Source organism: Lathyrus oleraceus, chromosome 4 (assembly GCF_024323335.1).
Source record: "Lathyrus oleraceus cultivar Zhongwan6 chromosome 4, CAAS_Psat_ZW6_1.0, whole genome shotgun sequence".
NCBI lineage: Eukaryota > Viridiplantae > Streptophyta > Magnoliopsida > Fabales > Fabaceae > Lathyrus > Lathyrus oleraceus.
In genome coordinates this window covers 131,105,683-131,120,650 of record NC_066582.1, presented here as the reverse complement: position 1 = coordinate 131,120,650, position 14,968 = coordinate 131,105,683, and the positions used below count along the sequence as shown (strand labels likewise).

The following is a 14,968-nucleotide window of genomic DNA, read 5'->3' as shown; positions in this document are numbered from 1 at the left end:
ATTCCAAGCGAACTAGATCACGACTTACCACCTGAAGGGAGTGCGATATTGGGAAAATGGGGTGCATGCCTATCCCCGAAGTCTCAGACTTATTACAAATAGATGTTATCAAGATGTTTCTAGTTACCGCTCTTTATGTTTGATTTGTAATTCAGTAGGTTAAGGTCTGATAGGGTCGATGTTGATACTCTTGTAGCCCAGGGGGCAGTTCCTTGACATGTACTTGTATTCCGTCTTCTCGATATTGAATAAAAGAATTTCTCGACTTTTTGGCTTCATAAATTGTCTCTCATTATGCTTTATATTCGCTTATGTTAAATAAACAAACTCGCGGATTCCTTGGAATTGTTTTCCTTTACAAAAAAATGAATGTAAAAAAGAAAATAAATGTACACATCAATCTTTTCGCATGCATACATGCACTCACACAGGTTCAAGGAGAAATGAACCTCTTTAGGGGCAACATGGAGACCATTTTGGAAATTCTCCAAGCTCAGAGCCCCCTGCCTCTATTATTGCCAATGTCACCCATGTTGATGGGGTGATTAATCCTACTGTTGTTGTTGGCACTACCGTCAAAACTCCGATGGAGACTGTGGTACCAACCACTGGGAATCGTCAGATGGTCCCTACTGACTCAACTAGGCTTGCTGCTGCCTACCCGTGGGGGATGCCCCCATAATTTGCTGCTCATCTCACCAATGGGGGGCTTTCTTCCCTCACCCGGCTCTCTCTGCTTCTACTGCTGCTGGAAACATTGGTTTCCCGTGGGGTGTCCCCACTTTCCAAACTCCTCTGGTCGATGCTGCTAATCCAGAGGCCAACCAAGGCCAGGTTCCCGACGACACCCCTGACACTAAGGATGACTACCGAGGCCTACGCCTCCATTTTCAGATCCCCGCTCAGACTGCTCAAGCTGCGAGCGCAAGTCAATTCCCGATCGCTCCATTTGGTTATCCTAGGGTAACCTTCATGCCCATGCTGACGTACGCACCTACCAATCCTGCACTTCAGCATGTGGAGACAAGGGAACCTCAGGCTCCCAATGCTCAGACTGGAGGACAGTATCCTCAAATGGTTCATGCTGCCCAAACCGTACCGCCGGGTTTCTCTTACCCGCCTCAAATGTGGTTTACCCCAAATATGCCCATGCAGATTGCTCCAGAAACTTCCCGACCGGCCAGTCAGGTCGCTCCTCCCATTGCTGATCCGGCTAAACCTGCAGATTATCAACTCTTGGATGACAGAATAAGGGCCATCGAGGGTTTCTCCGTCTTTGGCATAAACGCTCGAGACCTCTGCTTGGTCCCGAATGTGGTACTCCCGCAGAAATTCAAGGTGCCTGACCCTCCAAAGTATAAGGGCCTCAGTTGTCCTTGCAGTCACATCACCATGTACTGCCGAAAATGGCCTCATACATCAATAATGACAACCTCCTGATCTATTGCTTCCAGGATAGTCTGTCTGGGGCTTCCCTGGATTGGTACATGGGTTTGGAGCGCACAAAGATCCGGTCATGGAGGGATCTATCTGAGGCATTCTTGAAACAATATAAGTACAACCTTGACATGGCTCCGACAAGGATTCAATTACAGAATCAGTCACAAAGGTCTAATGAAACCTTCAAGGAGTATGCTCAACGTTGGTGCGAAATGGCGTCTAGGGTCCGACCAACACTATCTGACAACGAATTGGTAGTTATCTTCATAGGTACACTGCAAGGGTTGTATTATGAGAAGATGATCGACATTTTTTCAACAAACTTTGCTAATATGGTAAACATTGAGGAGCGTGTAGAGAATGGGCTGAAATCGGGGAAAATCACAGACACGACCGCACCACAGACAATAAACAAGAGGCCGTTAAGCCCGTTATCTGTACATGCTTCATAGTAGAGTGGCCTGTTAGTGATTATGATCAGAGCTTGGGGTTTCTGGCACATAAACATGTGTAAACCCTTTTATTAGACCCAACTGTAGTTGTGGGGGATCGGATCGTAATCCGCCCTACTGAGTTCAGTGCCAGATACCTCTGAACCGACTAGCAGTGGGTACTGCTTTTATTTTTCCTTTTCTTTTTCTTTTTGTAGCAATTTTTTACAATTCTTTGGTTTAAATGACTTTGTGAGGGTCACCTATACCGGAGTTGCCTTTTTGCTTTCTTTTAATTTTTTTTATTTTTTTTCTGGATCATTCACTTATTTGCATCGGTCCCCTACGTAGAGGATGTGTAGGCCGGAGCTGACTGCTGAGATAAACTACTAAGGACTTATACGGAAATGATGATTAAGGCCATGGTATATGGGGTTTCAGGAATGATTCCTATATTTACGAAGCTTATGGTGCTAAAACAGATACTGATGTTTCGCAAAGTTCTCCCAAGTAACCGCATCCTTACTCAAAACATGTCCTTAAAACCTGAAAACTTTCGAAATAACACTATTTTCTTTTGCAAAAATAAAATAAAATTGGTGGGGCTAAAGGTATGGGGAGGTAGGATTGTACTAAAGATCTACTATATTTAGTGACTCGTCAGACTCATGCATTATACTAAAAAGCAAAATAAACAACTAAAAGGAAATAACAATAAATAAACTATCTAAAAACAGTAAAGAAAAAGCGATAAACGAGAAAAGCAATAAAGAAAAGACGATAGAGTCTCCTCCCACACTTAAATAGAACATTGTCCTCAATCTTTCGAAATAAGATAAGGAAGAGTTACCTGGCAACCTATTGCTGACCACTAGTGCCCTCGCCATCCTAAGGTGGACGACGTGATCGGGTACGATGACGGTCTCTTTGATCCATCCTCGCCTGTAGGGCATCCTAAGCGGTCCTCACCTATCAAAGGTTACCTATAATGGAACCTTGAGTGGCTTCAATTAGTGCCATGTGTCTCTGGTGGTATTGTTATTGACGGGCTTGTGTATCTGTGATCACTTGCAGGGACTGTAGAACAATGTCGTAGGACTTGTCTGTCCTCCGCTGCGATTCTTGCATGAAGTTCATATTATCCGTCATTTGTTGCCGGAGGGTAGAGAGTAGGTCGTCACACCTTTGCTCTCTAGCCATGTGGTTATGCCACATCTCCTCTGTAATATAGAAGCCAGGAGTGGTACCTGCAGAAAAAGAAGATGGTGCGGTGTGTGGTAGTGAAGGATGATGGGGGACACATGTGGTACGGGAGATCTCTCTCTCCGATCATATTCATCATCGGTGTCATGTCCCGCCTCATCAGGAATGTTAGGAGGAAAAGGACCCAAAACAAGTGGAGCATCTAAATCGTAGGTCCAATTCCTCTCATCACGTATATCTGTATGTCTAGTGCAAGGTAGAATAATAGATGGGATGGCTACACCATGAACCATAAGTGTATAACCTCCTTCTCTCCTTGAGCGGCACAATTTCATGTCTCTTAGAAATTTTAAGTTAATTGTGCGAGGAGGTAAGGGGTCTAGTGTAGCCATCTCATTGTTCAGGTTAAGTGCCCGAGCAATAGACGTAATCAATCCACCAAAAGAAATCAGTCTTGCCTTATTCAGAGTTAAAATCATATGGGCGAGCATGAACGGAACCGAATTAATTCGCCTATTTGTGAGGCTTCCTTGCAAATATAGAAGCTCTCTAGCGTTAACCTTATTTGGATTCTCCCGGCCAAAAATAGTGCATGCCAACAGATATCTAAAAACTCTGATGGCCGGGTTATGGATAGTTGAGGCAAGAACTCCTTCAAAAGAGTTTATGGAGGTGTTTGATAAACGCTCCCAGAAGGAAAATACCTCAACAGACCATTCGGAATCCAAAGGGGCCTCACGAATAACACATTCCCCATGAGGGATCCCTAACAATCTGGCTAGTTTGTCGGTACTGAATTGGTATTCAACAGCAAACATTCTAAGTTTGACAGTACCAACTGTGCTAGCAGTGTTAGGGTTGACAATATAAATTAAGGAACTTAAAAATTCGATTGTCAACCGCTCATAGGTGGGTTCTTTGTTGATAAAGAAATTATGCAAACCTAAGTTGTCTAATAAATGGAAAATGCTATGGTAGATACCTAAAGTGTAGAGACAGTTTTCGTCAACATACCTTGTCGGGAGGATTTCCCGATTTTGCAACCGTTCAATAATTTTTCTTTGTCTCTCCCCCGGTTTCCCTCCTCGAAGAATGAATCCGTTAAACTCCATTTGAATGCTCTTGAAGAAGATGAAGTGGTTGGATTTTTACAAAATCCGACGGATGAAATCGAAAATGGAAAGTGGATTAGTGATTTGTATGGTATGGTGGTTAAGAAAGTATGAGCTTTTTGTGGGTTCAAGGACTTTTTTCCAAGGTGAAAAAATGGGTTTAGGAGGTTGTAAGTTGCAAAAATGGTGAAGAAAAGGGGTCTGCCCCGACCATTTACAGACGCTGTGGCGGGCGCCACAGGTCCTATGGCGGGCGCCACAAGGCAAAATCTGGCTGGGGCAGATTTTGGTCCTTTGGTTTGGGCTTTTCTTGTCTTTTGGCTTTGAGGGGTCTGGATAGCATTTGTCTTGTGATTCTCCTAGTTTCTTTGACTTGCATAATTTTATAAAAGTAAAGACGAAAATAAAAAATAAAACTGAAACAAAAACAAAAACAGAAATTAAATATAAATAAATAAATAACTGAAAAATTAAAATGCAAAATAAAATAAATATAAAACATATATAGATAAAAATAGAAATACTAATGTATAGTAGTAGTTTATATAATATTCAAATGCGATAATATAAAATGAGTAATGCAAATACGAGAAATATATAAAAGAGAAATAAAATGAAATGAAATGGTGAGATCAGGTAGTAGGGGTGTCATCTGCCTGAGTGGATCCACGGAGCACGGCTATCTCCTGCCTGAGCTCTGCGATCTCCTGGTATAGACAATCGGCTTCAGTAGAATGGGTGAGATCAGACACTCCCATCTGTAAAGTTAGGTCAGCCACCTCCTGTCTAAGCGCTGCGATCTCTCTACGATACTCAGCAATCTGGGTGCGTATGTCGGGTGTCTACAATGAATGATTATTAGAGAAAACAGTGATTCTAGGAGATGGTGGTGTAGGCGTGTATTCAGCAATGGGTGGCGATCTCGGTGCCTCGACGGTCTCTCCTTGGTCCTCTAGAGCATAACTCCAATTCACTGGATCATGCACACTGGTCATCATAGGGTCTGACAGTGTGAAATAATAGATAACCTCACTGTCGACTAGCAATCGGAACTGACATGGGTGGAAATAGGCTTTCCTCATCAATCCTCTGGTCAAACAGAAATCGATGTCCATGGTAGTGTATCCACAGTAGGTCCGAAGATGCAACAGCTTGCGAGACAGACCTAAAGCGACAGTAATCTGTGTGATGATTCCACCAACATGGATGACTCCTTCGGTGGATCTGGAGATACCGCTGAGATTGTCTAATAAAAAGTTCCCACATGCTACTAGGCGAGACTGGGATGCACAAAATAATAGGAAGATCTCCTCTTCACTTAGTAGTGCCTCTGCATCCGGTCTTCCCAGGAAAGAATGTGCTAATATCATTTGAAAGTATCTGAAGGCGGGGTTATGTATGACATGAGACATCTGCATAGATGGATCCTTGCTTCCGCCACCTGATATATCACTCCAAAACTTCTCCACCTCCTTACCCAAGAAATATCCCATAGGTGTCTCCGGGATAGCATCAGGAGTAGTCTGGAAACCCAATAAGTCGCCGAACTCTTTCTGGCTGAAGGAGTACTCAACCCCGAAAAGCCTGAAAGCAGCATACCCATCTGGTCCAGAGTATGGGTCATAGTCGGATGAAATCAAGAACTCCAAAGTCAGGTTCCTATATGTGTTACTCAAGTCATCAACAAACTCATCCCAGTGAAGCTGGTGGCTAAGGAATCAGATACTAGGCTCGATACCCAGTGCCTCCATACAGTGCTGGTCAGGATAACGTGTGGGTGCCATAGGGCGCTGATACAAAGCAATGTGGCGCTCCCTCTGAGCATTATCTCTATAGGCCACGTGCATGTCATCAAAATCCTGCATCCTGGTAAAAGTTAAGAAAGTGATCCTGAAAATACAAACCATTCAAATCTTAGTCTTAATGCAAAATATGATAAAATAAAATAAAAATAAAAATAAAATTAAATAAATGCGAAAAAGTAAAATGAAAGAAAAACCATGGGTTGCCTCCCACGCAGCGCTTGTTTAACGTCAATAGCTTGACGATTAGAATTTATACACCTGTAGTAGTAGGAATTGGTGAATCAATCAGGGTGTGGCTCGAGTAGTATGCTGGAATGTCTCCTCCTTCGTAGAGCTTCAGTCTTTGTCCATTTACAATGAATGGACTACAGGTATCATTCTTGATTTCTACGACTCCGGATCTCAGAATCTTGGATACTTCGAAAGGACCAGTCCATCTTGAACGTAGCTTTCCAGGGAAGAGTTGCAACCTAGTGTTGAAAAGGAGAACAAAATCGCCTATATTGAAGTTTTTCTTTACTATTATTTTGTCGTGATAGGCTTTTGTCCTCTCTTTATATATTTTTGCATTCTCGTAGGCAGATTGCCTAAGCTCTTCTAATTTATGAATGTCTAGGGTACGCTTTTCTCCAGCGGCTAGGTAGTCTAAATTCAAAGTTTTAATGGCCCAATAGGCCTTATGCTCTAATTCGAATGGTAAATGACAAGATTTTCCATAGACTAGTTGGTAAGGAGTAGTTCCTATAGGGGTTTTGAAAGCGGTTCTATAGGCCCATAATGCTTCTTGAAGCTTCTGAGACCAGTCACTCCTAGAAATAGAAACAGTTTTCTCTAGGATTTGTTTTATCTCCCTATTAGATACTTCCACTTGGCCACTAGTTTGTGGGTGGTACGGTGTTGCTACTCTGTGCCTAACTCCATATTTTCTTAAAAGTTTGTCAAATATTCTCGATATAAAGTGTGAACCTCCATCGCTTATGACTAAACGTGGTGTTCCAAATCTAGGGAATATATAGTTTTTAAATAATTTGATTACTACCCTAGTGTCGTTTGTGGGTGCAGCTATAGCTTCAATCCACTTAGACACATAGTCTACGGCTACTAAGATATACCTGTTTCCTAAGGATGGTGTAAAAGGTCCCATGAAATCTATACCCCATATGTCAAAGAGTTCTACTTCCTGAATGTTTCTTAAGGGCATTTCATCTCGTCTTGAAATGTTTCCAGTGCGTTGGCATCTATCACATTTGACAATGCAAGCATAGACATCACGCCATATGGTAGGCCAGAATAGGCCAGCTTGAAGAATCTTGGCGTATGTCTTCGAGGTGCTCGCATGTCCACCATAAGGGCATGTAAAGGTAGTTTTTTCTTGATCTTCGGGGTTAATAGGTATTTGGAAGAATCCAGAGTATCCATCTAGATAGCAGAAGTAAGAGTGTCTGGCTAGACGCTCCAGCATCTGGTCTATAAATGGTAAAGGGAAATGGTCCTTCCTAGTTGCTTTATTTAATTTTCTATAATCTATACACATCCGCCATCCTCCTTCTAAACGTTTTGCTACATGTTCGCCTTTATCGTTTTGCACGACTGTGATGCCTCCCTTTTTAGGTACTACATGCACAGGGCTCACCCACTTACTATCCGAGATCTGGTAGATTATACTTGCCTCAAGTAACTTAAGAACTTCCTTTTTAACAACATCACTCATTATAGGGTTTATTCTTCTCTGATGTTCCCTAGAGTGTTTTGAATCCTCTTCGAGCGAAATCCGATGCATGCATACGGATGGGCTTATACCTTTCAGGTCAGAGATATTATATCCTAAGGCTGAGGGATATCTTCGTAAAACGTCTAAAAGTTGGTTCGTTTCCTCTTGGCTTAAGGTAGCACTAACTATAACTGGACGGTTCATCTTTTCATCGAGGAACTCATATCTCAGGTTCTTAGGCAGTTCCTTAAGTTCTAAGGTCGGTTTCTTAGGGCATGGCATATGATCTGAGGTAAGGGATAAACATTCGTAAAGGTTATCATCGATGTAAGGTTCCTTAAAGTCATCACCTTCCCTTATGAGAGTTGATGGTAACTTAATTGTTTTTATGATTTATTTTTGTTCTAATTCTCTAACACATTCATCAATGATATCTAAGGCGTAACACGAGTCTCCCATCACAGGTGCCATAAGAAATTTCGAAAGTATAAATTCTATTTTCTCGTCGCCTACCTCAAATGTCAACTTTCCTTTCTTGACATCTATTATGGCTCCTGCAGTCGATAAGAATGGTCTACCTAGGAGGATTTGTATATCATTGTCCTCTTTGATGTTCATGACAACAAAATCAGTAGGGATAAATAACTGACCTATCCTAACAGGGACATCTTCTAAAATGCCTATCGGATATTTAACAGATCTATCGGCTAACTGAAGTGACATCTTAGTGGGTTGTAATCCTCCTAAGTTTAATCTCTCACAAACTGCTAGAGGCATTAGGCTCACACTAGCTCCTAAGTCTAGAAAAGCTTTTTTCGATGACATGATTACCCAAAAGGCAAGGAATGGAGAAATTTCCAGGATCTTTATCTTTCTTTGCTAATTTGTCCTCGGAAATAGCATTACATTCCAAAGGCTTCGGATCGTCAAGTCTACGTTTGTTGGTAAGGATGTCTTTAAGAAACTTTGCATAAGAAGGTATTTGGGTGATGGCTTCTGTGAAAGGGATTTCTACATGAAGTTTTTCTATAACTTTAATAAATTTTTGATACTGTTTATTGATCTGGGTTTGTTTGAGTCTTTGCGGATATGGTATAGGTGGTTTATATGGCGGGGGTGGTACGTAAGTTTTATCTTTAGGTTCTTATCCTTTATCTCGACCTTCCTGGTTTTCAGATTCCTCTGGTTCCTTTACTTAGTCCGGGGGTTTGGTACATTCCTTAGAAGTTTCGGGTTCACTCAATCTTGGGTTTGGTGGCTCATCATAAGCGTTCCCACTTCGTAGGGTAATGGCATTGGCTTGTCCTCTCGGATTTTTTTGGGGTTGTCCAGGGAATTGTCCTCCAGGTGTAGTATGAGGGGCTTGGTTTAAAGCTACCTGAGAGATCTGGGTTTCAAGCATCTTGGTATGAGTAACTATTTGGTCAACCTTGGTTCCTAACTGAGTAATCAATTCGTTAACATGAATGTTTTGGTTCATGAACTCCTTGTTTTGTTGGGTTTGAGCGGTGATAAAATTTTCCATAATTTTCTCAAGGCTCGGCTTTGGTGGCACAGGTTGCATAGGTTGATTTGATTTAGGGGCTTGATAACTAGGTCTCGGAGGTGTATTACTTTGAATAGGGTTATTGTTTTTATAGGAGAAGTTCGGGTGATTCCTCCATCCAGGGTTATAGGTATTCGAATATGGGTTCCCTTGGGTGTAGTTTACTTGCTCAGAGTGAGTTTCGTTTAATAGACTGCATTCTGCAGATTGGTGTCCTTTGGTTCCACATATCTCACAACCTGACGAAACTGCGGCTACAGTATTCGGGTTTATGCACATATGCTCGACCTTGAGGGCTAATGCGTCCATTTTAGCTTGCATCATGTCTATAGAGCTTAGTTCATGCACTCCTCCTCGGGCTTCCTTCTTCTCAATTGTCGCTCGTTCGACTCCCCATGATTGATGGTTTTGAGCCATATCTTCGATGAGGGCACTAGCTTCAGGATAAGGTTTGTTCATCAGAGCACCGCCTGCGGCAGCGTCGATGGTCATCTTTGTGTTGTAATGAAGTCCATTATAGAAGGTTTGAATGATTAACCAATTTTCTAAGCCATGATGTGGGCATGCTCGTAACAACTCTTTATATCTCTCCCAAGCTTCGAACATCGATTCTCCTTGGTTTTGGGTAAATCTAGTTATATGGTTTCGGAGAACGGCGGTTTTACTCGGGGGAAAATATCTAGCAAGAAAAACTCTCCTAAGGTTATCCCAAGTCGTAATGGAATTGGGTGGAAGGGAATCTAACCATGATAGGGCTTTATCTCTGAGGGAAAAAGGGAATAATCTTAAATGTATTGCCTCAGGAGAAGCTCCATTGGTTTTAAAAGTGTCTGCTAATTGAAGAAATATTTTTAAATGTTGGTTAGGGTTCTCGGTAGCGAGACCCGCGAATTGTCTCTATTGCACTAGTTGTAACAGAGATGGTTTAAGTTCAAAATTATTAGCTGGTATGGTTGGGTTTACTATACTAGAACTAGGTTCTTCGTTAGATGGTTGAGCGATATCTTTAAGAGGTCTTTGGTTTTGATCTTTCGGCCATAGCTCTCTTAATTCTATGAAAGCATAAACGTGCACGAGCATAACGTTCATGCTCCGCCAGAGGGTTTACTAAGCTTAAACTTCCGGTGCTGCGAGTTCTTCGCATTGACCGGCAGGAAATAGCCTAAGTCTAAACGATATAACAACAGGAAAATGAAATTTGACGAAATTGTTACCCGGCAACGGCGCCAAAAACTTGATGCGTGCTTTTCGCAAGTGTACGAACGCGTCAGAGTAATATAAAAGATTGTCGAATCCACAGAGACCAAGTGTCAATCTATCGTTATCTATTGTTATGGTGTTTATCAAAGGCAATCAAAATAGGTGTTTTTTATAGTTGCAATGAAAAGTAAAGTGTTGAATAAAGATTAATTAATAAAGACAGGGTCGAATGTAATTCACGTAATTAATTGATAATCCAAGTACTTGCTAGTAGAGCTACTTATGGGCAGTGTTTCCTACTTTGAAAAGAACTAATTTAACAGGAACTTTCGCTTTCGCGTATTCAGAACCGAGTTGTACTCCCTAATCAAACCCTCTTATTGTCACTTATAAAAAGGCGCGCATTGCGTTAGAGTAGTAAACCTATTTTTAAGAAATATAGTATCTTGACTAAGTTGAAAAGTATTATAACCTGGATTTCTTAACCAAAAGAGGTTCTTACGAACCCGATTCTAAACTTATAAACGCGTCCGAAAATAGTTTTAAAATCTCTTTTCTTCTTAATGTTAAAATCTCATAATGAACTAAACAAAGCGTTTTCGCTGTTTTTGAAATAGTTAAAAACAATTAAGCTTAAAAAGACGTTGGACGGCTTTCGATCTTACCCAACGGAATTGAAGTGCGGGAAAACTTAATTTGAAAGTTAAAATAGCCCTTAAGTGTTTCTACGAACAATTGTACGGATTATCGGTTCAATTATGATCCTTACATTCTAACCTTATAAATTTAGCTAGACATGGTAAAGTAAAAGTGCATTAAAATAAATAAAAGTAGTGTGAGTGCGGAAAGTAAATAAAAGTAGTGCGAGTGCGGAAAGTAAATAATTTAAAGCGAGTGCGAGGAAATAAATAAAGTAAAGCGAGTGCGAGGAAATAAATAAAGTAAAGCGAGTGCGAGGAAATAAATAATTTAAAGCGAGTGCGAGAAATAAATAAAGTAAAGGCGAGTGCGGGAAATAAATAAAATAAAAGCGAGTGCGGGAAATATATAAAATAAAAGCGAGTGCGGGAAATAAATAAAGTAAAGGCGAGTAATAAAAACCTGCTCCAATCGGAGGGCTGAGTAAATTGCAATGCGGAAAAGAAAATGGCGGCAGGATTAACTTCCTTCCAAAGTGCTCAAAACTCGATTACAGACTCTATCACAGACTTGATTACACGATTGTGGTAACACTCCAATGCGAAGCGATTACCACTATAAAATACTGAATATATGCCTAAGTGAAACAAAGTTGCTTCTGAGTTTGCCTCTGCTCTAAGTTTGGATGATTGTAAAAGTGAATTCACGTTTCTATTTATAGGCAAGTAAAAAGATGGAAATGACTTGGATGCCCTTCAACTTGAAAATAGGAGGGAACCGTTTTTCCTCTTGTGGCACCCGCCACAAGGCCATGGAGCCCGACACAAGCACAATATGGGGCGCCTTAATTGAAGTAGTGGGAAAACGTGGGAGTTGATGGAAGTTGAATTTGACACGTCATGGCTTGGTCTGTGGCGCCCGCCATTGGGTAGGCCATAAGAGCAAAATGCTGAATTTTAGGGTTTTTGGCTCTTTTTCGCTCCTTTTCTCGATCGGGGCTCCGATTAAAGTGAAAACCTGAAAACAAAGGAAACCATACCAATAACACAACAAAATGATAATAAAACAGCTAGAATGCATGTGAAATCAGAGTCGAAAATACGTAAATTTTAGTGTGATCATATACACATAGGTTAGACTCGTGGATATTCGTGTACGCCTGCGTTTCGCACGTTGGGTTATCACGAGAGCCACACCCACACTAGATTCATTTGGAAGTACTTTTGTCTTGTAAGTATTCACTACGGCAGGGTATTTCCATTTCGAGTCGATGACTCTGGGAGACCTTCTAGGGACCACCTTGGAGCATAGTCCACACCTGTGAGGGGGGATATGGGGTTTTATTGCAGGAAACCATAGACTCTACCTACCTTGATACTCATGTTACGTCTAACCTTTTAACTTAAAACATATGGCACATACAAATTGTTCAGAACATACCAGAGTTTTGAATCCATGTGAGACTTATATCATCCCATCATTACATTATCATTCATCATGACAAATTTTTTCATATGCATGTCTTTTCCAGGAATCCAAGAGTCCAGTTTGTTTACCAAGAAGTCAAAGCGAAGCATGAATCTCGAGAGGAAGAACATTCACAATTACAAGTTCGTGGAACCTCAGTTGGCTGTCTTGAGAGGACTTGAGGCACGTTTAGATCTGGGGCATAAAGATGATTTCAAGGAGTCTTATGGTAACCTTTCGGTGTCCTGAACACCGAATTCAACATCACTGTTTTGCATATTCTGGTGCAATTCTACGATCCTCCACTGAGATGCTTTACATTCCATGGTTACCAATTGGCACCCACATTGGAAGAGTATTCACATATTCTGGGTATTAGGATCAAGAACCAAGTGCCTTATGTTCGCACTAAGGAAATTCCCAAAAATCAAGACCCTGTTGAAGCTATACACATAGGAAAGAATGAAGGAGAACTGAACTTGAAACCTAAGGGTGGAACCCATGGCTTCACCTCTAAGTTTCTAGTGGACAAAGCTATTGCCTTCGCCGAAGCTGGGAGTTGGATGACCTTCAACGCCAATCTAGCTCTACTTATCTATGGGATCGTATTGTTTCTGAATATGGAGGAATTCGTAGACCTGACTGTCATCCATATCTTCCTAACTCAGAATCTTATTCCTACTCTTCTTGTTGATACTTACTACTCCATCCATGTGAGGACTCATAAGAAGAAAGGGACTATCTTCTGTTGTGCCCCTTTGCTGTATAGATGGTTTATTTCGCATCTACCCAACAAATGCCCATTTGTTGAGAACAAAGACAATTTGAAGTGGTCCCAATGGATCATGTCCTTGAACGCCAAAGATATTTCATGGTATTCTCGAATCTATGACAGTGTCAAGCTTATCCTCAACTGTTGGGATTTTACTAATGTACCTCTTCTTGGTACAAAAGGGGGAATCAATTACAATCTGAGGTTAGCACTACGACAAATGGGATACCTTATGGTGGACAAGCCTGATCTCACGAGTGTAGAAGGCTTCGTCTTATATGAAGGGGTTGAAGTGCTGGAACTAGTCAAGAAGATTGTCAAGGCTTGGGGGGCAATTTGTCCTCAAGGAAGAGCAGAGATGGGTAAGAAGAATTGCATCGCCAAGGAAGCTTACATCAGATGGGTCAAAGACAGAGTTAGTGAGATTTTGCTGCCGTTTCTGCCTGAACTGTCCATGAACGTCAAGCCTCTTAAACCAGTGAACCATCAAAATTCTGAAGTCGATGAATTGAAAAAGGTTATCAAGACCCTAGAGAAAGAGAATGTTGATCTCAAATATAGACTTGGTAAGATCTCTTTAGAGAAAGAAACTTTTAAGTTCAATCTGAATCAGAAAAAAGATAGAGTTTGCCAGGAAGATGATGACGTGCAAACAGAGGTATTCAAAAAACTCAAAGTGGATGACACACTCAAAGGGACTTATGCCAGTTTGACACCCAAAAAGAAGCAATTAGCCGAAACTCAATACCGGGCTAGCAAAGTGGAGCTCGAGCACATGGAAGAAACCAAGAAACTCCAAAGTCTGTTAGAAGCTTGCAAGAAAGAGTCGAAGGATGAGAAAAGCCGCACCAAGCAACTAGAAGTCACTCTTCACCAGAATCAGTACGAGCTGAACCAGAGACTAGAAGAGATTCACGAGCTAAAAGAGCAATCACATAAGAACCTGGAAGACACCAACACACAAGTGAATAGGTATCCTGAAGATCAGCCCAACCGAGAAAAGACAGTTGTGAGCAGCATTCCAAGCGAACTAGATCACGACTTACCACCTGAAGGGAGTGCGATATTGGGAAAATGGGGTGCATGCCTATCCCCGAAGTCTCAGACTTATTACAAATAGATGTTATCAAGATGTTTCTAGTTACCGCTCTTTATGTTTGATTTGTAATTCAGTAGGTTAAGGTCTGATAGGGTCGATGTTGATACTCTTGTAGCCCAGGGGGTAGTTCCTTGACATGTACTTGTATTCCGTCTTCTCGATATTGAATAAAAGAATTTCTCGACTTTTTGGCTTCATAAATTGTCTCTCATTATGCTTTATATTCGCTTATGTTAAATAAACAAACTCGCGGATTCCTTGGAATTGTTTTCCTTTACAAAAAAATGAATGTAAAAAAGAAAATAAATGTACACATCAATCTTTTCGCATGCATACATGCACTCACACATTTATTTGTCATAAGCCACCAGAAAACAAAATGCTTACTCTCGCCGTTTTTCCACAGCAACAACGACGACTCGTCATCAATACTTCACGCGCAACAACAAGTCAAAGATAATGACCGAATAAGAAGCTGACAATGCTGTTGTCCGCAAGTCCCTCACCCAGGTTCAAGGAGAAATGAACCTTTTTAGGGGCAAC

The 14,968-nt window shown here is 41.2% G+C and overlaps 1 non-coding gene across 1 annotated transcript; it reads left to right on the top strand.

Moving 5' to 3' along the window:
* The first annotated feature begins 9,795 nt into the window (after positions 1-9,795).
* LOC127077704 (small nucleolar RNA R71) lies at positions 9,796-9,902 on the top strand. The gene has a single exon (XR_007787486.1). It is a non-coding gene; the product is annotated as a small nucleolar RNA R71 (small nucleolar RNA).
* Positions 9,903-14,968: the final 5,066 nt, after the last annotated feature.